Here is a 25694-nt window from a genome sequence, read left to right on the forward strand (position 1 = left end):
AAACATAAATGAACCACAGAGGAAGTGACATGACTTTGAAGACAGATGTGATCAGGTGGAAAGTGCAGAAAGCTGACTGATGTGGATCTGTGGCTGCATTAAATGTTGGTCTGTCCTGTATTAGGTATTCAGGATTTTCTTTGATGGCCATTTAGCTCTTATGGCATGAACTTGCTCAGTGCATTATTTTTTGCTTTTCTACAGTCTGATATTTGTTTACTAATTGATCGATACAGTGCATTCAACAAGTGCATAAATAAGATGTTAAAAACCTCATCATCATATCAAACATGATCAATTTGGGGGGAGTTTGTTTGGCACATGCTGACTGCATTCTAATTATAACCAGAACAGGAGGCGAGAGCAGAGAACAAGAGTGCAGCAGTTTGGTGAAAGGAACAGGAAAGGTGAAGAAGAGGTGAGCATCCAAAAGACGAGCAAGAGGACAGTTTCAAAGGAGACATTATGGCACAATAAAAGCTGTAAGAGCAGAGATTCATTCATATTTTTACTATTTTTTCTTTAGCTTTTACTCCCGCTGCTTACAATAAATCCAATATAAAGAACAAACAAGAACAACTCAAATTGCATTGATTGTTTAGTTCAGTATCACTCTGCGATTCTTTGACATTTGATATAAATGTGACTATAAAATATAGTCAATAATAATAAAAAGGTGCTGTTACTGAGTGAAACTTCCAAAGGCTTCAGGTCTGGATTTAGCTCCAGTGTTTTAAGATCCTAGCAGCGCTCAGATTTATGGCCACATTTTTCAAAGATACGAGCTTTCTGGGTGCTGACTCAGGGGTACCACTTTAGTGATAATAACAGAGCTATGCTGGACATAAGCAACTGTGTTAGTGTGACGCCCTGCATCTTTGAAGGATTATGATAAACTTCAGTTCTTACTGAATCTGTAACATTGCCTTGATCTGCCTACATCATTTTTTAAAAAGTTTGTGTTGTTAAATGAGTTCTGTGTCACTGTGCACAGTGAAAAACTCACCTGATGTAGTGGTAAGGCCATGTTCACCACTAGATGGAGACAACCTGGCACAGGTATTTTCTCTACACACTAAATTTCACACTTGGTGGGAATTTTTGTTTGCATAGAAAGTAAAAGAAAAATGTCTTGATGTCTTTCCAGTGTTTTCAAAATTGTGTTTTTCAGATACACATCAAACCTTCACACAGACAAACACACACAAACCAACAAAATATGTCAAATTACATGCACGTCTCATTGATTTTTTGAGAATTTCACCACTTTTAGTTTTCATGGAAAATAACTTGTGTTATTCATGACATGACATCATTTCAAATAACTTTGTCAGGTCAGTAAATAGCTGCCACATAACTTTACATGTGTATTATAGAAAAAAGCACAAACCGTTGTGCTGTTTGTTCATAATAAATGGGTAGGGGTGCATAGTCAGTAAAAGTCACCAAGGCTCTGCAGAGCTCCAAACCTCCTCTGCCACAGACAGAAGCATCAAAAATGTGCGCTGGGAGCTTCATGGCATGGATTTCTACAGCCAAGCAAATCTATATGTGTGTGGCCAAGAACCTCAGTCCATGTAGGGTATCTTAGCACAGTTTACCTGTGTCAGTTAGGTCAGCTAGTGGGAGGGCAGAGAGGGCAGCCTTTACATTATTTTATTGTAGAGTGACAGGAACTGCCTATGAGCTTCTAATCAGGCAGAAATATTGACAGAAAATATATCAAAGGAAATACATTGATGAAAATCAAAGAAGAGAAATATTTATGTGATGTTCCATTTTCCTGAGAGCTGATTGGCTGTGATGACTCCTTCAAGTACTACATGCTACTTTGTCCTGCTAGTTACGCCTGCTGTCTGTTCTCAGGCCTCCTCCTGTTTCACTGGCATATATCCATCACCAGAGGGCTCCACTGACCTGCCTGCTGATATCAGAGCACACCCCTGTGTCATGTGACCTGACTGGAGTCAGACCTGGCCCAGCCAAGTTCAAAGGCAGCTGTGGTAGAGAGAGCAGGGAGTATAGTAGAGCACTGGAAGGATGAGGTGGAAACAGGAAGCGTGTAGATTCAGTGGACGTGGCATCCTCCATCTGCCTCCATGCTCTCTTTACTGGCCTTCTAAAAACTTCTCCTGTAGCTGTAGATGTTTAGGATAGCATTTAGAATTCAACTTTACTGTCATTACACATGTCTAAAAACAGGGTAACAAAATACAGTTTGCATCTAATCAGTAAGTGCAATAAGAGCAGATGATATACAAGTAAGTTCAGTAGAGAGCAAACATACAGATGCACTGATATATACAGATAAGGGTAGTATAGATTGTGAAATAATCAAGAACAGAGAGACCAAACATACAGCTGAACTACAGACAAATGTATAGCATACAGATGTTCTATATCGCTGTACAGACAGGCAGATATACAGGTGTACCATGAACAAATATACAGATGTGCTACATATATACAGATGTAGCGGTGTGAGGTAAACAGATCTACAGAGTGCTATGACTATATCTACAGCAGTGGAAGCGTAGCTCTCTGAACAGACTATAACAGTGAACAGTGTAGGCACTATAACAGAGACTCTGTCAGTGTCCTAAAACTATAGCAGTAACCAATGTGAGCATGTGGTGTATGTTGAGAATGACATGATCACGGTCACTGGGAGGAGGAGTGTAGAAGGGTTAAGTGAGTGTGGATGGAAAGGCTCAACGGGGGCTGAGTTCAGTAGGGTGACAGCTGTGGGGGAGGAGCTCTTCCTAAACCTGCTGGTTTTAGTCTGAAGGCTCCTGTAGCGCCTTCTGGAGGGGAGGAGCTGGAAGAGTTTATTGGCAGGATGAGAGGAGTCCCTGAGAATGATGCGTCCTCGGCGTAGACATCTCTTCTTGTGGACATCCTCAATGGCAGGAAGTAGAGTCCCTGTGATGCGTTGGGCGGCTTTCACCACCCGCTGCAGTGCCTTGCGGTCAGCAACAGAGCAGTTCCCATACCACACTGTGACACAGGATGCTCTCTATCACACAGTGGTGGAAGTTACCCAGTATGTCAGCAGACAGGTGGTTCTTCTTCAGTGTCCCAAAGAAAAAGAGGATCTGCTGGGCCTTTGTGACCAGGCTGGAGGTGTTAGTTGACCAGGTCAGATTCTCAGAGATGTGGGTCCCCAAGACCTTGAAGCTGGAGACCCGGTCAACAGCTGTGCCATTTATGTAGATGGGGACGTGGGTGTCTGTCTCCTCTCTCCTGAAGTCCACAATGAGCTCTTTGGTTTTGCTGGTACTCAGGAGCAGGTTATTGTCAGACCACACAGCTAGGTGCTTTACCTCTTCCCTGTAGCAGACTCATCATTGTCTCTGATGATACAGTCACCGCGGTGTCATCTGCAGACTTGATGATGGAGTTGGATCCGTACCTAGGTCTGCAGTCATAGAGGAACGGGCTCAGCACATAGCCCTGTGGAGTGACAGTGTTGAGTGTGATGGTGGTAGAGCAGTTATGGCCTGGCCTAACATGCTGGGGTCTGTTGGTCAGAAAGTCCATGATCCAGGTACAGATGAGTCCATGATCCAGGTACAGATGGAGTTGCTGATTCTGAGATCCACAAGTTTGGTGATCAGCTGGGAAGGAATAACTGTACTGAATGCTGAGCTGAAGTCAACAAACAGCATTCTTGCATAAGTATTGCATAAATATCTGAGAACACGTTGCAAGAAACTAGATTCCCAGATCACATCCAGTGTGTGCTGGAAAATTTGCAACAATTCTACAAAAATGTTCCACGTGCTTGTTTTTATTCTTCCTACTGGTGATGATCCAGTGGGGCTCCAGTCACTCCAGGCTCCCTTGTGGTTCCACAAAACAGACTGCATGGATGATTATCTTTAACAACAGGAGCATGCACACAGTTTGTTTTAGGCCACCATGAATAGCTCACATTATAACACAAAGAGCCAGTATATGATACTGTAGCTTCCACTCACTGTGGCAGGATGGCTCATAGGAGGTGATTACACTCTGCTTCATTTGGTTCCAGTTCAGATTAAGGGACAACACATGGAAGGACAGAAACTGGAAACAAATGTTTGACAAATATTTCCAGTTAGAAAACATTCTGTGAAAACAATATCGACTTTTCTGTTTGGCTTCAAATCTGAGTCTCCAAAAGCCAATCAGACAGTAGAGCTGGTGTAAACAGAGAGAGGAGATGAAGCTTCTTTTAGACAGAGGAAGGAAAATATTTAGATTCACTGAAAAGGATAATTCTATTTTTTAGCACATTCCACTTTCACTTTCTTGCCATTAAGCTATAAATAACTTTAATTTCACTTCAAATACATGAACACAGAAATGTAAGAATGTGATTCTGCCAAAGGTTTCCATCTCAGAGTGGGAGAACCCTGAAATCAGCTGTAGTGGCTCTTTGTAGATTTATACAACTGAAATCAACAAGATGTAAGCAGGTATTTGATGAGCTGTCCTGGCTGATTTCCACCCTCTACACTGACAGTTCACTGTTTACAGTCTTTTTTCTACATTTAAGCATCACCAGCTGAACTTCATATTCATCTCTGTTACACTTGATGTAACAGACCACGAGCACCACAGCCATTGTGGTGCTCGTCACACACAGTTCTTTACTGTAAACTAACCTGATGATCCTGCACTAACCTGCAGAGGACTTTCATGTGCTCTTTAAATAACACAGTTTGCTTTGCAGTGTGTTTCACAATATGACAAAATGTGGACTTCCATGTCTCCATGTCTCTGTCAGTGCGCCGCAGGGAAGCTATGGCTACAATGTAGCTTGCCATCACCAGTGTGTGAATGTGTGGATGACTGGATGTAGTGTAAAGCGCTTTGGGGTCCTTAGGCCATTTATGTAAGCTTTAAATTGACATCAAATGCCACTGAGCAGTCCTTACCTTTAAATAGAAGCTCTTCCCTTCCTGTCCTCTATTCTTTCTCCATCTCTGAGTGAAGTTATCTCTAACTCTTTTCTGTCCCTGTGAAACACACTGTGAGACAAACTGCACAAAAACAATTTGTGTGTTTGCTGATGTTTGTTGAGCTGATAGAAACGTTGCATTTGAAATGACCTGCCACAACATGTTACTCCCTTTATGCCTGATCGTCTTCTGTAGGGCTCGTTAGATGCTGAAGTACGGCAACCACAGCTTATGGACACCTGCAGTCGTTGCAGAGCTGTGCCAAAAAACCAAAACCACACAGCGGCCCACTTGGACCCGTTACTATGGCACACGTGATCTCTTTGTATGTGACGTCCCCTGGTGATTATTTCAAAGAGGAATGAGGACTCAGAGTGACAGAAACAATAACTCCCTGCAAATTTGTTAAACCAAAAGTAAGAAGAAAATGTAAGAAGTCCAAAGTACAGACGTGTTTAAAATGTATTCAGGAAAAGTAAAAAGTACTTCAGTAAAGTACAGATACCTGAAAGTTCTACTTTAGTACAGTAGAGTACAAAGTACTTTGTTACTTCCCCCTTGTGATGAACCTTAACTGAGTCGTGCAGCTCTTTGTTCTCGGCTGTTTGGTGACCTTTTGGATGAGTCGTGGCTGGACGGCCGGCCGCTCCGAGGAAGGTTCACCGCTGTTCCATGTTTTCCATTTGTGGATAACGTTTCATACTGTGGTTTGGTGGAGTCTCATAGCTTTAGACATGGCTTTATAACCCTGTCCACACTGACAGATCTCAATTCATTTGTTTCTGAATTTCTTAGGATGCCGGCATGATGTCTGGCTTCTGAGGATCTTCTGCTCTGTGACCACACACCACAGTTAATTCATCTTAATAATAAACACTTTCAATTAGGAAGTGCATTTTGTGTTGACTTGTGTTGTTGTTATGTAATATTTAAATGTAGTGATATGAAACATTTAAGTGTGACACTTTTTCACACCTCTGTATATTATTTATTACATTTTTTATATATTTCTTTCTTTCTTTGGAGCGATCATGATTGGCCACCTAGACCAAAAATGCCAGGGCCGATCTCCTCCCAGTCCAGCCCTGATTCCTCAATCATTCTTGTGGGCTACATCTCTCAGACCATGAAGATTTAGACTCATTTTACATGGGGGGCCACATACAGCCCACTTTAAACTTCAGTGGGCCGGACCAGTGAAACTCCCCTTTCTCTCAGTGTAAAAAAGTGTCATATATAACTGTCTTTCTACATGATAAAGAAAAAGCTGCTGTGACAAAGACAGAAATCTGTTGGCACGGCTGTTTGTACTTAAATCGTAAGAAATAAATGTGTAAAATTACAGAAAAAAGTCCAGACAGCTCATTGCTTAGACTGCACAGTTTCTCCTTTTGGTTTTAAACTGTAGTCGTAAAAAACACCGAAATTTTTGTAGTAAAAAGTGAAAAACAAACTTTTCTGTCATTTAATTGTTATTTGCTTAATGACTTTATGTAGCATGAAGGATTCAAGGATTCAAGGAGCTTTATTTGTCATTCGCATCACATGTTAACATGAGGTGCAACGAAATTATGTACACACGGTCCTGGAGTGAAAAGAAACAAAAATAATGAAGAAACAGAATTTTTTTCTTTTAAGTAATTCAATTCAATTCAATTCAATTCAATTTTATTTATATAGCGCCAAATCACAACAAAAGTCGCCTCAAGGCAAATAGTTGTTTTTTTTCTTTTGTTTTTGTTTTTTAACAAACAGAAATGACAAGTAATAAGACAATACAATAAATAATACTATAACTAGAGTGCAACAACCTGAGTACCAGTATGGAGTATGGGTATAGACTGTGGGTATAAATATAGATTTTGACCCAGGTGTCGTCTACATATCTGTACCAGTGGCTGGGTACTCTCCCTTTAAAAGAGCCAAGAGCCTTTCTTTCCACTTCCTCCATGTAAAAGTTGGCTACAGTAGGTGACACGGGGGAGCCCATGGCGCAGCCATGTTTTTGTCTGTAGAAACCCTCGTTGTATTTGAAATATGTGGTGGTGAGGCAGAGGTCTAACAGTGTGCAGGTCTGATCGGGTGTGAAGTTGGTCCTGTCTTCCAAGGAGCTGTCTTCTTGTAGTCATTTTCTGACAGTCTCCACTGCCTCCGTGGTGGGTATGCAAGTGAAGAGAGAGACTACATCAACTCGCTAGCAGCATGGCCTCTTCACCTGTCCCTCCTGCACTTTCCTGCTCATTGTGTCAGATGTTTAGTTACTCCTCGGCCTCCTTTAGCAGTAATGATACCTGTAACAAATGTAGCATATTTGCAGCTCTGGAGGCCAGGATTACTGAATTGGAGACTCGGCTTCGTGCCCTCGATTCACCCGTAGCTAGCCAGGCCCCTGTAGCCGGTGCAGCCAAAGATAGCGTAGGCCTCGCTAGCTGTCCCCCGGAAGACCCCAAGCAGCTGGGGAAAGAGGGCGGCTGGGTGACGGTGAGGAGGAAGCATAGTCCTAAACAGAAGCCCCAGGTACACCACCAACCTGTTCATGTGTCTAACCGTTTTTCCCCACTCGGTGACACACCCGCCGGGGGTCAAACTCTGGTAATTGGTGATTCTGTTCTCAGACATGTGAAGCTAGAGACACCAGCAACCATAGTCAATTGTCTTCCAGGGGCCAGAGCAGGCGACATTGAAGGAAATTTAAAACTGCTGGCTAAGGGTAAACGTAAATACAGTAAAATCATAATTCACTTCGGCAGTAATGACACTCGGTTACGCCAATCGGAGGTCACTAGCATCAATATTGAATCGGTGTGTAACTTTGCCAAAACAAAGTGGGACTCTGTAGTTTTCTCTGGTCCCCTCCCCAATCAGACCAGGAGTGACATGTTTAGCCGCATGTTCTCCTTAAATTGCTGGCTGTCTGAGTGGTGTCCAAAAACGATGTGGGCTTCATAGATAATTGGCAAACCTTCTGGAGGAAACCTGGTCTTGTTAGGAGGCGGCATCCATCCCACTTTGGATGGAGCAGCTCTCATTTCTAGAAGTATGGACAAATTTATTAACCCCCCCAAAATATGACTATCCAGAGTTGGGACCAGGAAGCAGAGTTGCAGTCTTACACGCCTCTCTGCAGCTTCTCTCCTCCTGCTACCCCCCCAAAAACCCATCTCCATTGAGACTGTGTCAGCTCCCAAACAGACAAAAAACAAACTAAAAACCAGCAATAAACAACTTAAACATAAAAAATCACAAAGAAAGAACAATACAGTATCCACATCTGAACCAAAGAGTAAAACAGTGAAATGTGGATTATTAAATATTAGGTCTCTCTCCTCCAAGTCTCTGTTAGTACATGACTTAATAATTGATCAACAAATCGATTTACTCTGCCTTACAGAAACCTGGTTTTTATCTTTTTATCTGATTTAGTGCTCAGCTCAGATAAAATAATTATTGTGGGTAATTTTAACATTCATGTAGATGCTAAAAATGACAGCCTCAACATGGCATTTAATCTGTCATTAGACTCAATTGGCTTCTCTCAAAATGTAAAAGAACCCACCCACCACTTTAATTACACTCTAGATCTTGTTTTAACATATGACATTTAACAGTGTTTCCTGAAAACCCTCTCCTGTCTGATCATTTCCTGATAACATTTACATTTACAATAATTGATTACACAGCAGTGGAGAGTAGACTTTATCACAGTAGATGTCTTTCTGAAAGCGCTGTAACTGAGTTTAAGAATATTATCCACCCACTGTTATCATCTTCAATGCCCTGTACCAACATAGAGCAGAGCAGCTACCTGAACACTACTCCAACAGAGGTCGATCATCTTGTTAATAATTTTACCTCCTCACTACGTACGACTCTGGATACTGTAGCTCCTGTGAAAACTAAGGCCTCAAATCAGAAGTACCTGACTCCGTGGTATAATTCTCAAACACGTAGCCTAAAGCAGATAACTCGTAAGGTGGAGAGGAAATGGCGTGTCACAAATTTAGAAGATCATCATTTAGCCTGGAGAAATAGTTTGCTGATTTATAAGAAAGCCCTCCGCAAAGCTAGAACATCTTACTATTCATCACTGATTGAAGAAAATAAGAACAACCCCAGGTTTCTCTTCAGCACTGTAGCCAGGCTGACAAACAGTCAGAGCTCTTTTGAGCCAACCATCCCTTTAACGTTAACTACACTGTTAGACTTTTCATCTCCACTTTACAGTAACATACTGGCGTCACTGTTGCCAGCGTCATACCGTATTACTGTAGCTTACCGTTCTGCAGGATGATACCGTTTTTTGCTGTTGTGGTATAATACTCTTGGACAAATTATGGTAACGCACCGTAGCTTTTTTTTACGGTATCTCACTGGCGTCACTGTCGCCATTGAGATACCGTTATGTCGTAAATTACGTCAACAAAGTAACATCATACTGTGATTAAGAAATTGGTATACTACCGTTTATTCACGGTATGTCACTGTAAGCCCGCTACAAGGTAATAAACTGCAATATATTTACCAGTAACTTACCGTTATCACGCATCATCAGTACCAAAAATATTAATCTCTGCTAGAGGATACCGTGTCCCAACAGGCGGTCATTTACTGTTAAATTACGGTAAATTACGACGTGTTAAAGGAAACAGTAACATACTGTAAGAGACTGGAGGGTTCAAAAAAAATTGTATTGTATTAAAAAAAAGGTACCATTTATTTATTTATATTTATAGTTATATAAAAACATATATATACCCACTAAAGATCGATTGATCGAGATAGATAGATAGATACACACACACACACACACACACAAAATAATTCATGTGCTTCACACCACTTTTTATTTCTGTTCTGATTTTTCCCTGATGAAATACACATTTCCAAAATCAAAAACTGAAAAGAACTGAAAACATATTTTCATTGAGGAAGCACTTGTTTTTACTAAACCATGTAATCCATTATTTTCTCAGATGGTTATACAAACAATAATGATATTATGTCATATCCATATCATGGCAGACAACATATGCTCAAGTGTTGGGTTTTCTTAGTTATATTTTGTAGGGTCTTAAACCTACAATGTGAACTGCCTTGCATTCATTTTGTTGGCATCATACAAATAAACTGAATTGTAATGAATATAATATCAAGCCCCACACTTCTGCCTTTATATACACTTTATCCAAAATACTGGCTCACACCACCAAATCAATGCACAAAGCAGGGTCCACAAGGACATGGATGAGCGTGTGTGGTGTGAAGGAACTTGACTGACCTGCACTGAACCCTGACCTTGCTTTGTGGACTGAGTTCATTGATTTGTAGGGTGAGCCAATACATGTGACAATTAAAGTGTAAGTAGCTGAAATAATTTTTAACAAACGGGTAAAAGAAGGAAAAAAGAATCAAAACTGTTGCACTCAAAAAACCTATTGGACAGAGACAGCATCTTGCAAGATGGCGAGAGAGCTTGTCTTCTTTGTTGTTCGTCTTGTGTAAATGTCCAGAAAGCATGGGCCATGGATCATCTGTGGAAACACAGGTAACAACACATTGGTCACTTAAATTATACAAGAAATTCACTAAAAATGGCAAAAACAGTTACCTAATTTGAAGTTTTCTACTCAAATTCAGTAAGTTGCTGGAGGAAAGTTGTGACATGAGGGTTAATGTGAACAACCTTTCACTTCACAGTGGTCCCAGTCCTTCTGCTTGTCCCAACCTTGGAGATACATTTTGTTCCCTCTTCAGGGTTTATCCTTACAAAAAACCTTAAAACATGCCATAATAAATAGTAACATACAGTAACATTGAGTTGTGATTTGAAATAAGTTGAGTTACTTAGGGATAATTTATTCATCATCTATCACTATTAGCTAACTGTTCAAACATACCTCTGAATTAGTTCCAATGTTGCACACGCTGACTCCTGGAATTCCACGTTCAATACATAGAATGAACCAAAGAAGACATCGCATCAGCAAAGATGTTCTCTTTGTCCAGCTCAACAATTACACGCCCCTCTGCACTCACCATCCAGCAGGTGGCGGTCATTGAACTTTGTCCTGTATGTATAGGGGCAACATGTTGTCATTATGCAACATAAAATAATTTCAATACTTCACTTCTTCACACTGTCTAGATAATCAAAAAGCAAATAGCTATGTACAGTTAATTATTAATGGCCTTATGTACATAAGTCCGTTTTAACATATTTGAATTGTACATAATTGGGAATTATTCTGCACATTAAACACACCTAACAAAGAGTCAGCCCAATTAAATTACCGGAGATGAATCAACTGTATGGTTATTTTGGAGTTTATAGTTTGTTCTGCTGTTAAACTTTACAGTATTGACTTCAGTATTTCTGCTGTTGGTGTAGCTAGACTACCATGTTGATCAGTAATATGTAATGTGAAATTTGATATTGTTACCTTGCTGGGTTCACTGAGACACATGTCCAACAACCTTGGTTTATAAAGGAAATTACAGAAATGTGAGGTAACAAAACAGAGACTGGATACCTGTGTCCACGAAAAGCTCCTGTGCCAAACAGAAATTGTAATATGGTCTAATCAGCTCTATTTCATAAATGACTTCTTACCAAGCATAATCAGCCTTGGAGTGATTGGCAGGTTGCTCTCTGCTTCAAGGGACATCCTGGTAGATGTTTCCTGCCAGAAAAAGGACCAAGACATTTTATGTAACAAAAAACAAAACAAAAACAGGACAGCAAGCAACAGCATTAAACATAGAGCTGTATGAAAAAAAAGCTTACATCTGCTAAGACAAAGAGGGAGTCTTCATCTTCCTTGTAATACTTCATCATGAGAAGTATGGCTGCTGTGCCAACCTTGTTGTTGGTCAAAACTCCCTCACTTTCTATCTGCTGGATGAGTGTCCTTATACCAAGGTTCCATTTGAGCTTCTGGCTGGAGAAATAGTTAATAATCCTTCTGCCTTTGGTTATGAGGGCCTGACTTAAGCGCTCACTGATATCGATGCCTATGAGTTTGTAAAAGTGGTTCGAAAGACCTTTCCGAGTAAACAAGAATGGCCACTGCTCCTGAATTTCAGCTACTGAAAGTGAGGGACAACTGTTGATAAGCTGCTGCTGAGAAATATATGTGAGGCACATGAAGTCATCCACATCAGGTCTCTCCACAGCTCCAGGTCCTTGTGAATTAAAATTGTTAACAAGATGTGCTTCTTTTCCTCTAAAGAAGCTGGCGTTTCCCCTCAGGAAGTTCAACTGGCTGCCAATTTATACAACCATAGCTATCAACAAGGCATCTAACTTTTTTGGGTGAGGTTGCATTACTGTTGGGACTGTAGTCTTCCTCATTCCTGGTTCTCTTTGTTTGACGAAGTCTATGTGTTGTATTATCTCGATTAACATGTTCAACTCTAGATTTGATGCTTCTCAGTAGTGAATAATGTCCACAACCCAGTCTTTCTCCCTTTTCAGTAAAATCTGCAAATGTTTGAGGGTATCTGTTTACAATGATTTTAGCAACTTCTTCACAAAATGCACGTTTAGGGTTCCTGCAGTGAACTTGCATGGCCTCCACAACAATTCTAACCATACTGTCTCCTCTTGTGATTGCATGCGACAGTCGGAGTGGAAATCTTTCCCAAGGAATCTGTAAGTGTGAGACCAAGAGCTGGAGTAATGGTTGTACATAGTGGTGGACGTGGAGGAGGAGGGGTGAGGTGGATGGCTTGATGTTTCAGCTGATGCAGCAGGGCAAGGCTCCAGAGTAATGGTGTCATTCAGGTTCTCTGGTCTGTTGCCATCTAAACAAATAAATAAATAAAGATCATTGGAAAAGCTACCTTAAAAAGCTACTATGTCAACAAATATGTCCTCACTAAAAGATGAACCCTTCAATTAGGATTGAGTAGTAACGGCAAGGCAGTTTTGGGGACCTTGTCTGAAGATGAAAAGAAGCAATCCCAGGACTGCAAAGAACTACAAACTCAAGGTCTTGCATTGAAAAGACCTTGAGTCAATATATTTTACAGTATGTCACAATTTCAAACCCTTAGTTGTACCACTACCAATGACAGGTTAATGGTGTTAGATTTAGTGTCTACTTTTGTTTATGTTTTCCGTGTTAAGTATCTACCAGACAATGTGAGCCCCAAAACGCTCTTCAATATTATACTGTCAAAGTACATGTGTAGTATGGTGAAGAGAAAAAAAAAAGCTAATCAAGCTAATCAGTGACATATGAGTCTATGAGTGACCTTCAAATCATAGACTCAAGTCTATGAGTCTGTGAGTTGTACAGAACCTACACAAACCTCCTTTAAATGCAAGAAGTAGTTTACGTATTTGAATTGGTGTGAGAAAGGATTTGAGATCTTCCGCCTCCACAAACACTTACTTTTTTGTTGTACACCAATAACGATGTTCTACAATGCAGATTATTTTCTCTCTGTCTAGTGTCGGCAGGAGGCTTGTGAGTTCCTCTTCAATTTCCATCCCTGAAAGAGAATTAAGAGGAAACTGAATGGTGTAGGGAGACAACAAAAAGGCCTGCCATGTTATAAAGTGGTGGTGGGTAATAATCCATCAGACTGTCATTTACACACACTCTTCTTTCTGTAGGGCAACGCAAGCAGTGAAGTTCAAGGTCAATGAGGAGTACTGAGTGATGCAACTCGAGCACAAAGTACAATTCAGAATCGTTAACAAGTATAACAGCTATCTTCCCAAAAACCAAGCCATCATCAGTGTCATCTACAATGGAAACATAGCCTTTGACATACTTGGTACCTTTGTAGACAACTGCTGACACATCCAGAGTTTGCCACAGCTTCTTGAATGAGAGCGTTGTAAAGATGATGATTCTAATCACTTGTTTCTCCAATCATTTGAACTATAGGTGGAAACATTTGGCCCACTGAGAGGTAGGACTGCAGTAACTGATGCCGTTCAGTCTTGCATAAGTTGACAAAGTTATGCAAGACTGAACTTGTACATGCTTTGAAATACTGAGTGCTTGCTCTCAAACCAAAGGGTGCACAAACGAATGAGTGGTCCAAAGTGAAGGATAAGCTCTGCATAATGTAACAAATAGTGATGTTTTGCTTTTAAAGCTTTGTCAGGAAACCTACTGTGTCTCAGATATATATAGTCCTCTATGAAAAAAGTTCTTGATTGATTTTGTCCACTTCTGCTTATGGGATATTAAATGAAGACAGTTTGTTAGACAGTATTGCAAGAACATTGTGCATTCCACAGCTGAGAAGATCCTGAAATTCCTCTATGATGCTCTGTATAGTGCTGGTTGGTAAGAGCATTTTAGCCTGCATTTTTAAATTACACAAAGCCAACTGTCTTCTAATAGATTAACTGTGTCCTGTCCTTGTATTATGGCAAATTCCCCAATTTCTTGTTGCCCTTGACTGCTGAACTGTCTACTTACGTTTTCGAGAAATACGGCTGGAAAATGATGTTCGGACACTGAAGTATTTAGAGCGATCTTCAAATGGACATAATACTTTTTTCCCATCTTTGATGTGAAATCTGAGATGGGCACAGAGTTGTAAAGTTTTGTGCAACATACCCACATCCAGGAACTTGACAGCTGAGGTCACCCGTGAACTCATAGAACTTCTCCTCAGTGGTCTCCCTTCTTGTTCTGTGATTCCTATGCATATGTGAATGAAAGGCAGAAAATGTTCTGAAAGTGGCAGGACAGTTCTCAGTTCCACAAGAAAGCCTATAGTTAGCTACATGTTTGTGGCTTTTAACATGCAAACTGAACAATATAAATTTGTGTGCACGGAAGCCACAAAATTTACAAATACATATAGTTGCAAAAAGTTCAATGACCAATTACCTTTCCTAAATGACATATGCAATGCAAAAAAAAAAAAGAAAAGAAAGAAAAATAAGAGTATTGTCAATAGGGACCAATTCCCAGTTTTTACATGATCAAAATTATTAACAAAAGGCTTCAATAAACAGAAAATGTGTGCTGACAAAAGACAAGAGAGCAGTGCACAAAAATGAAAAGATATTTGAGCTCGACGCTTTAATGGGTTTAAGATGACTTGGTCAGCACTCCGCACCGTACAGAGCGCAACCTCGGTAGTTCACCGATTCGCCTGTTGCAAACGTCCGAGTTTCTATCAAGTCTCATAAATCCATCGGGAACTATTACCTAACTAGTCTTTTGAATCTCCACATTCATAGATATTGATATTTTGTCTTAGCATTTGAATGAAAATAACCTGGCTGGGTAGCTTAAAAGTCAAAACAAACAGTAATAAGAACGCATTTCTGACTTCTCTCGAATAAGTGAAAAAACACTTACCTTCAGACTGATTAGCTGGTGTCAATCCAACTTTAATGTTTCCCATGTCAGTCCGTTTTAGGGAAAAAGTGTTAAGTTTAGTTGTTTCATGTACTTTTGAGATACTCCCTCATGGACGAGAAATTTGGTGTCTAGTAGAGTTGTCATGAATAGCATACGATCTTCAGATATAATCCAATCAACCTTGCATTTAACCTGACTGAACTCCATCCAGTTACCTCTGACTACTTCTAAGTTGCACATGTTAACGGTCCGTAAATTGTCTCTGTTGTTCTTCCACCATCTCATCATCACTGTGTGCTGCAGCGAACTGGATCTGTGGCACAGAATAGTTGATGGCCATGTTGTTCTCCTGCTTTGCAGCTTTGTTTGAGTTTGAACTGTGTCTTAAACGTGCAAAACTAAGAAAAGCAGATCAATATTTTCTTCTTCTTGTTATTTAATGGTGGTTGGCAACCAGCGAAAGGAGCATTAGCCGCCTCGATCAATATCTTCTATCCGCCATTGTTGTTTTGAAAGTGTGCGCCATACGTCACGTTGTACGTCAGGTAAAGGTGTGGTCTCGACTATTGCTCTCCCATTGAGATGTGTAACCAGTGCTACACACACCTGTCACTTAACACGCTTTAAAAACGTAACATTTGCTTTAAAAACACAACCCAACGCGCTAAACATGAACAAACAAAAACACCCGTGTTACATTATCATGTATATCCAGGACATCTCTTCTGAACCAAGACGAAGTGGTGCTACAAGGAGAGTGCATTTTATAGCAGTCTGGCCTGCCACAAAATGCACCGCTAAAAATACAGTTTCTGCTTGTCCCAGAATTTATTAAATTTGAGAGTGAAGTTGTAGGACTGATGCTGGTTAGTGGTGTAGGTTTCATGGATGTGACACCTGAACTTGTGTAAAATGACCACCAGAGCATATTCCGAGACTTCTGGTTAGTTCACTGTAGTTAGGCAGAGGTGTCTTAAAAGTACCACCTTATACAGAAAAAATGAAGTTCTAGTATAAAAAAGAATAAGAAGAAAAAAAAGCTACACCCTGCTAAACGAAGTAACTTTTAAACATTACTCTAAATGTAACATATAGAAAGGAAATCAGTCTAAGTATACGTTACCTACATTGGCGCCCGTTTTAGTATATAGAAGTATACTTGAAATGAACTTTTGGATGTACTTTTTGTTCACTATAACTGTACTAGCATAATGTCCTTTCCAGTCTATAAGAGTATACTTAAAATATACTCTACTCTAACACAATACTAAACTTACAAGTATACTATTGATTTACTTTTTAGTTTATATTTGGCTTACTTCTGGTTGAAACATAGTAATTAAAATCCAGTTGAAACATATTTTTCACATGTAACAAATCACTCCATTCCCCAGACAGTCAGATAATAGTTCAAACTATCAGAAAGCTTCCTTTGCAGAGAACTACACTCATAGTTCACGTACCAGAATTATATTGCAAACAGGTGAGAAAATGATTTGAGAGTTGAGGTTTATTAACTATTAACCGTTTTCACTCACGGTTTAAACATTTTTTTTTTTATCCCACTTACTCTGTTCAGAAGGTAAAAGACATTACACAAGAATTTGTGACAAATTCTTGTTTAAAACATCAATTATTTGTTTCATAGTTGTTTTAATTTTACAGTTAAAGCACTGCAATGCTTGCTGGGTATTTCGTTGTACTTCTTGGAATACTTCAGTTATACTTCAAATACTTCAAGTATACTTCAAGTTAGTGTAGCTGCAACTTACTCCTTAAGTTAAAAATGATGCTGTATATTGTAGTTTACATGTGATACTACTCTCACAATGAATTGCATTTTATGGTAATACACTCTGAATGAGGATTTAGGTAATTACTCTTAGATCTACAGTAGAAAACAACAGAAATCCCGATGGTGTAATAGTATAATCTCAGTAACATCACCAATTGTTACATTTGCTGTATTTTACAGCTGTTTCCATGAGTACGGTGAGTTACCGTAAAAATAATGTAATTTCATGGAATTTTCCCACAATTACTTGCAAATTACAGTACTAAACTGCTAACATCCTTTAGAGTTTTTTACTGTTGATTTTGCAGTACTAAGCTATGGAAATTATTGCAAAGGCTAACAGTGTAGTAATGACTTCATGAACTTCTTCACAAATAAAATTTTAATCATTAGAGAAAAAATGACTCATATTCATCCCACAGATGTAATATTATCTACAGCTACTTTTAGTACCATTGATGTTAAGTTAGACTCTTTTTCTCCAATTGATCTTTCTGAGTTAACTTCAATAATTACTTCCTCCAAACCATCAACGTGTCTTTTAGACCCCATTCCTACAAAACTGCTCAAAGAAGTCCTGCCATTAATTAATGCTTCAATCTTAAATATGATCAACCTATCTCTAATAATCGGCTATGTACCACAGGCCTTCAAGCTGGCTGTAGTTACACCTTTACTTAAAAAGCCATCTCTGGAGCGGCTCTGCAGCGGCGGCAGTGATGCAGACACTGTACCAGTTGTGGTGAAGAGAGAGCTGAGTTTAAAAGCGAAGCTCTCAATTTACCGGTCGATCTACGCCCCTACCCTCACCTATGGCCACGAGCTGTGGGTAGTGACCAAAAGAATGAGATCGCGAATACAAGAGGTGGAAATGGGCTTCCTCCGAAGGGTGGCTTGCCTCTCCCTTAGCGATAGGGTGAGAAGTTCAGCCATGCGGGAGGGGCTCAGAGTAGAGCCACTGCTCCTCCACATTGAAAGGAGCCAGTTGAGGTGGTTTGGGCATCTAGAAGGTAGACATCAGGGAGGTCTGGCCGTCTCTGCTTGGACTGCTGTCCCTGTGACCTGGCCCCGATAAGCAGAAGAAAATAGATGGATGGATGCAGGAATGTTTTAAAGACATAAAGACCTGGATGGCCGCTAACTTTCTGCTTCTTAATTCAGATCAAACTGAGGTTATTGTACTCGGCCCTGAAAATCTTAGAAATATGGTATCTAACCAGATTCTTACTCTGGATGGCATTACCTTGGCCTCCAGTAATGCTGTGAGGAACCTTGGAGTCATTTTTGACCAGGATATGTCCTTCAACGCACATATTAAACAAATATGTAAGACTGCTTTCTTCCATTTGCGTAACATCTCTAAAACTAGAAATATCCTGTCTCAGAGTGACGCTGAAAAACTAGTTCATGCATTTATTACTTCCAGGCTGGACGACTGTAATTCACTATTATCAGGAAGTCCTACAAACTCTCCGAAAAGCCTTCAGTTAATCCAAAATGCTGCAGCAAGAGTACTGACAGGGACTAGAAAGAGAGAGCAGATTTCTCCTGTGTTGGCTTCCCTTCATTGGCTCCCTGTTAAATCCAGAATTCAAAATCCTGCTCCTCACATACAAGGTCTTAAATAATCAGGCCCCATCTTATCTTAATGACCTTGTAGTACCATATCACCCTATTAGGGCACTTCGCTGTCACACTGCAGGCTTACTTGTTGTTCCTAGAGTATTTAAAAGTAGAATGGGAGGCAGAGCCTTCGGTTTTCAGGCTCCTCTTCTGTGGAACCAGCTTCCAGTTTGGATTCAGGAGACAGACACTATCTCTACTTTCAAGATTAGGCTTCAAACTTTCCTTTTTGCTAAAGCATATAGTTAGGGCTGGACCAGGTGACCCTGAATCCTCCCTTAGTTATGCTGCAATAGACGTAGGCTGCTGGGGATTCCCATGATGCATTGAGTTTTTCCTTTCCAGTCACCTTTCTCACTCACTATGTGTTAATAGACCTCTCTGCATTGAATCATACTTGTTATTAATCTCTGTCTCTCTTCCACAGCATGTCTTTATCCTGTCTTCCTTCTCTCACCCCAACTGGTCGCAGCAGATGGCCCCGCCCCTCCCTGAGCCTGGTTCTGCTGGAGGTTTCTTCCTGTTAAAAGGGAGTTTTTCCTTCCCAAGATCGCCAAAGTGCTTGCTCATAAGGGGGTCATATGATTGTTGTGTTTTTCTCTGTATGTATTACTGTACGATCTACTGTACAATATAAAGCACCTTGAGGCGACTGCTGTTGTGATTTGCCGCTATATATAAATAAAACTGAACTGAATTGAATTGAATTGAATTATCTTCTATTGAGGATCAACGGACGCCTCCATGAGGGCTTTTCTTCATGTGAAGATTAACAGATGCCTCTATGAGCAACTGTCTGTGTGTAAAGAGGAACGGATGCCTCTATGAGGACTTCTCCACTTGTGAAGATCAATGGATACCTTCTCTCTCTTGGGTTTCTATTTTCCCTCCTTGAGGTTTTTATCATCCGCAACTGGGGGGTGAAATTAGGGATACTGCACCAGGGGGTCATGTTATTTATATGTTGATACAATTTTTGTCACAGTTTTAGTGGAGATTATGTATCGGAATTTCAGGAGCAGGACCACGCCTCCAAACACACTCCTTCCGGCTGTCATCTATATTGGTTCCCCCCGTTCGGCAAGCTGTTCATTCTCGTTTACGTGCCCCACCCTCCCTCCCTTCTTGTTCTCTATTCTTTAACTTCTTCACTCCTGTTTAGTACATGGGGATCTGCCAGGCCCAGGAGCCATCGCCAGTCCCCTTCGAGGCCTTCCCCAAACTGCAGCTCAATTCATGTCAAAGCATTCACCTTTACCTACTAAAACGCTGTCTAACCTAAAATGAGGACGTGGGCCCAGCTAGTGAAATGTGCTTCGTTTCGTTTAGTTGACTTGTGTTTCATTTTGTTTCCTCCCATCTGTAGTAGGGATGGCACGATACCACTTTTTTTATGTCCGATACCGATATCATAAATTTGGATATCCGCCGATACTGATATGAATCCGATATAGTGTATTTTGTAATCAGTAAAACTGTTTTTTATAAATATCTTGCTGCATTTTGTATAAGTTCATACTCAAGTTTTACAAAACAAAACACTAAAGCTACTCTGTTACACCTGTATGCAAAAGATACACTGCACCCAAAATATTTTATAGTTCAGCAAAACTGATCAATCTAATAAACTTAAACCTGCACCATCCTCCCTATTCTGGTATCTTAAAGAGCACTTAGCAGATATATTAAACAACCTAACTAATAGGATTGCCAACTCCCAGCAAAAATATTGGGGAACTACCCCCCACCCTCCACCTCATGATGCTTAATCGACATAATCAACTTTAATTTAATGCACGTGTAAAACAAATGTACAGCAATCAATTATTTTTCTACAATATTTATATAGATTCAACATCTTTCTTCAACAGAATTGCAGACTGCACAGATAGTACCTTACCAAAGGAAAAAGTACTATAGCTTACTAGGGTGTACAGTATATTAGACATATTAATTACTATATACCAGGGGTCTCAAACTAGCGGCCCACGGGCCATTTGCGGCCCACGTCACCTCTACTTGCGGCCCGCATATTGATGTGAAAAAATATTTTTTAAAAATTATTATATGAAAAATGATTTAATACGACGGCAGAGTGTTACAGGCATGGCCCTTTAAGACTGTAGCCTCATGGGCGGTGTAGTCCTTGCTGCAGGGAGAACGTGTGGGACCGCCCCTCCCGCTGTGTGTGTGTGAGCGTGAGGAAGGGAGAAAAAGGAAAGTCGAAAAGTACTGCTACCGAGCAGAAACGGGAGATGGAAGCATGTAAATATGAAAATAACCACTGCAGCCAAAAAGAGTGCCTGACGAGCCCAGTAAGCTATTAAGACTCGACTGTACACTGTGTTTGTGTTTTCCTCCGAAACAATAAAGTTCTGCTGGAGCAGCCTTTCAATGCCTCTTTCTGTCTCTCGCTAGCGAAGTTGACCCAGACAGTAAAGCTAGCTCCCGGCTACGAGCCCGACACGGAACCCAAAGAATTAGCCAGAGGTCTCCTTACCACAGTTCGGAGCCGCGGATCTGGCTGAGGTAACAAGAGAGTGCAAACATGTTGAGGGCTGTGTTAGTTCAGTGAGAGATTTATTTGGAAAGAAAATTTTCACTTCGAAAACTAATGTGTACGCTTATGCCTGCATTTTTATTTTGTTAAATACAAACAAAATTGTAGCAAAGGTGCTTCCACGTGTCTGGCCAGAAAGAGCTGTTTATTTGGTAGTTCAGTGAAACTACTGTACTATACTGCTGAGTGACTGTCTTCTGCTCGTCAAATACATTTCATTGCAATGTTGACCCTGTGCTAACTTGCATATGACAAATGAAACTGAAACTGAAAGGCTTCAGATAGTTAAGAGTGACAAAAAAATTGCGTTCATGTTTGCAATTTTGTCTTGTTACACAATATTTGGAATTAAATAAAACAAACAAAACATTACATTTTAGGAAATATTAGTGGGTGTTTTCGTGTTTGTTTTTTTGTACTACTTGGACACTAAAGTGGCCCTCCAATGAGATGACGGTGCCAGAAGTGGCACGCGGCTCATTTGCGTTTCAGACCCCTGCTATATACAATAATGGATTTCTATACATTTAATCAGATGACCACTTTGGTTGTAAGATTCAGATAATTATTTATTAAAAGTTAGTCATTTTAAATGAAATAACAAACAAAAGTATTTCTTTGTGCCCCGCTTTCCCTGTTAATGCCCTACCTGGCCCCCTGGCTAAACTTTGCTAGACCCGCCCCTGCACAGTTACCAGCTGTCAGCTACATAGAAAAGGTTCCTGGTGTTATTTGTCTCTCAGAAACAGTTCATAACTTCAACTCATTCATGTCACCTGTTCAGCTCTGATGATTCAGTAAGGACATCTCCTGGTTTCATCTTCATGTTTCCCTCTCACCAGCAGCTTTTACAGCTGTGGCTTCAGCAAACATCAGCTGATACTAGAAATTAATATTAAATCAATTCTAACAACAGCTGATCAAGCTTAAACGTGCTGCTGTTGTTTATCTGCTGGTCTCTTCTTTCTAGTGTAAAGTGGGCGATAAACGAACAAGAAAGAAGGCACTTGCGACAGAAAAGCCGATCAGCTGATCATTGATCAGTTTCATGTTAGAAGTAGCAACAGGAGAGGGAGGGGGAGAGAATGAGAGAAGAAGAGGCAGCTGACAGCGTAAAGACGCAGAATAACTCCAGCTTTGTGTCTTTTTCCATTCTAGCTGAAGTACGGGACAAATCGCTTCCTTTTCACCTCAATATGGAACTCTGATGGCCAGTCCAGCTGTGGCTCCATATTTCAGTTGTTAAGCTTAACGTGGAAATACTATGCAAACATTCAGGGATGAACTTACACACTTGCTTTACTTCTCTGGGATAGTTTTCGCCGAGATGAAATGCCGCGGTTTGGAAACATAGCAAGGCTCCAAATGCTCCAACAGACCGCTGACAGGTCTCACAGACAACAGCCGCTCTATCAAATGACACATACTGCACAGATGCGCCGAGCTGGGTTACGACAAGTAGGGTGTTTTGTGAGGTGATTTTCTAATACTTCGGAAAGGATTACATTTTTTATTCCTCTCCGATATCCGATCCAGTAGTAACCTTAAAACAGTAAATAGGAAAGATTACATCAAATGTGCCTGTCAGCCACACACACTCCCCAAACACATTCAAATCCAACCCATACCTTGGATAGCAGGGGACCTAACTACCTACAGTTACTATTCTGTGACCAAGGCAGCCAAAGGTAGCTAGTAGCTAATTTCAGGTTTACCTTTTATTAGTAAAACTATATTAATGTCAAAAAATAAAATGTAAGTTGCAGGATGCAACTGAATTCCGAATGATCCTACTCTTTTAATATCTAAAGACCTTCCATCAATTCATTTTCCAGCACTTATCTGAAACCATGTCACTTCTAGCAGTCCAAACCATGCCAGATGTCCTTTTCCAAGGTCATCACCTCCAGCTGTTGTGGAGGGATACTGAGGCTTCCCAGGCCATCAAAGAAACATTCTGATTGGATAGGCCTAAAACATCTCACCTAGGAGGTGTGCAAGATACATCCTAGGTACCCAAACCACCTCTATTGGCTTCTTTAAATGAGAAGTATTGACTCTACAATCTCCCTCTCAAATTACTGACTTCATCTACATCTCAACCCATCTTTCAGAGGAAGCAAATTTCCATTTATTCCTTTGGTCAGAATCATAAGCTGTTGGCCAAAGACGAGGGCAGGAACATAGAAGCAGTAAATCAACATCTTCATCTCAACATTTTTCCTACAACACACAGATGCTGTCTGTCAATCACCTGTTTTTACCCCACTCAAAATAATAATAATAAAAAAAACAGATAGGTGAACTCCTCTCCTTGATTCAATTTAACTCATTTCAGTTCAATTCAATTCAATTTATATAGAACCAAATCACAAAATCAGTTCCGTCAAGATGCTTTGTCTAAGGTAAAGACACTAAAATATTACAGAGAAAACCCCAACAATCAGATAACCCCACTCTCTTTTAACAGAAAGCAGATGTCTTTAATTTGTCTTCCTCCCCTCCCCTTCCCCCAACCGGTCGTAGCAAAGTCTAACCCTCCCTAAATTTCTTGCTCTGCCATTGGTTTCTTCCTGTTGAAAGGGGAGTTTTTCTTCCCACTGTCTCCAAAGTCTTAGCTAATAAGGGGTCATCTTATTGTTGGAGGTCTCCTCTCTTAATTTATAGGGTCTTTATTTAACAACATAAAGCCCCTTGAGGAAACTGTTATTGTGATTTGACATTACGAATAAAATCAAATTAAAATGAATTGAAGAAAACTCCAGCACAGCCAGGCTAAGGGAGGTACAGTCATCTGTTGTGACTGGTTGGGGGGGTAAGAAAGGAAGACTGGACCAAAGAGACAATGTGGAAGACAGCCAGAGATTAACAATAACTAATGATGAAATACGATGCTGATGTCCCAAAAGGTTGATTCTGTTCATCTGGACCTAGCGTTTTAAATGGGAGAAACGTTTTGTCACTCATCCAAGTGATTCTTCAGTCTCGGCTGACTGCAGGTTTCCCCAACATTATAAACAGCACATTTGCATAATGACTGAGACTAGCCCACTGAATGAACAATGGGCTGGGAGCAATGTTCCCTCTAAGCTGCGCGCATGCGCAATTGCGCACTGCTGGCACGGTCTCTGCGCACAGAAAATCTGCGTTGCACACAAAAAAAATCTAACCTGAATTTAAATTTAAATTAAAACTTTAACAATTCTGTTTTGTAGTTTTAGTAAGTGAGTGACTGGCTGCTCCCGTATGGGATTACAACGATGCCACTTTATCCCATTGTCCAGCCAATGATGCAATTCACATTCGTATATACGCAGCCAATCAACGTCGCTGACAGGCTATGACAGCGTCCTTATGTGCCGACACCGGTGTTTTAGCTAGCAAAGCGGCGTGGCTGATGTGCAGTGAAGCCACGTTAATGACAACATGTCCAACCATTGGAGATGTGAGCAGGACAGACGGAACAATTGACGGAAAAAGTGTGGACTTTATACCAGTTTTTAAATTGTGTTGATCGGCCACGTAAAACCAGAGTTATGATAAAAATATCTGCAATGTTTGGTTTTCTTCCTGAATACTATCGTTGTTTATATTTACTGCGGGAAGAAACGGTAAAAACGGCGTTTTATAAGGAAAACGCTCGAAAGCACTCTCTGCCTGTGAGCAAAAACAAAACCAAAAAACCCCCACCCTTTCCTATTGGTCGAAAAAAGTACCATGTGGACCAATCAAAAAATGATATGGCAACGTGGCATCTAGTTGTTAAGAAACGGGGGGAAGTTTTAGGAGTGACGGCGGTGTTCTGAGATGTGAGAGATTTGCGACGTTTAGCGCAAATCTTGTGTAGTTAGTGTGTAGTTAGTGTGTAGTGTAGTCAATAGTTTTGTTGTGTGTGTCAGAACAATGAGGCGGCTGCTGAATGTTACAGGTGTTACAGCAGTGATACATCTCCTGCTGTCAGGCCTGCAGGTATCAGGCTGTTGTTCTCCTTTATCTCATAGTGGACAGAAATTAGTTTTTGCAGTGGCACAAATAATTTGTGTGGCATCAGATTTGATGCAGAACAGCTGATTGTTCTGTAAATAGTTTGAAATGTTTATTTTAAAAAAACGCCTTGGCTCCATTTTTAGGTAAACAGCTGCAAAACACTTTGTTGTTTGCAAAACTTAGTTACTTTCTTGAAGAAGTAACTATATAATTAATTGCCCAACATTGGTCATTATACAATGTATTTTGCAGACAGAGCGTTACAGGACTCTCTCCCAGACCACAGACTCATAATACAAGTCAGAGCTTTATATTAAAAAAAAGAAAAAAAAAGAAAGTTTTGTTTTCAAAATTGGAGTTCAAGTTATTTTTACTTCCAATAGTGTTAACATACTACACAGGTCATGAACAAGATTTTTTAAATTTTCATTGTAAGTGGGCTAAAG

At 40.3% G+C, this 25694-nt stretch overlaps 1 long non-coding RNA gene and 1 pseudogene across 1 annotated transcript; one reads left to right on the forward strand and one right to left on the reverse strand.

Annotated features, from left to right (window-relative positions):
• Positions 1-271: 271 nt before the first annotated feature.
• On the forward strand, positions 272-2299 carry LOC120435028. The gene is made up of 3 exons (XR_005609477.1): positions 272-482; positions 995-1059; positions 1867-2299. It is a non-coding gene; the product is annotated as an uncharacterized LOC120435028 (long non-coding RNA).
• An 8644-nt stretch (positions 2300-10943) lies between these two features.
• LOC120434745 lies at positions 10944-16262 on the reverse strand (annotated as a pseudogene).
• Between the last annotated feature and the right edge of the window lie 9432 nt (positions 16263-25694).

Source organism: Oreochromis aureus, linkage group 19 (assembly GCF_013358895.1).
Source record: "Oreochromis aureus strain Israel breed Guangdong linkage group 19, ZZ_aureus, whole genome shotgun sequence".
In the NCBI taxonomy this organism is placed as follows: Eukaryota; Metazoa; Chordata; class Actinopteri; order Cichliformes; family Cichlidae; genus Oreochromis; species Oreochromis aureus.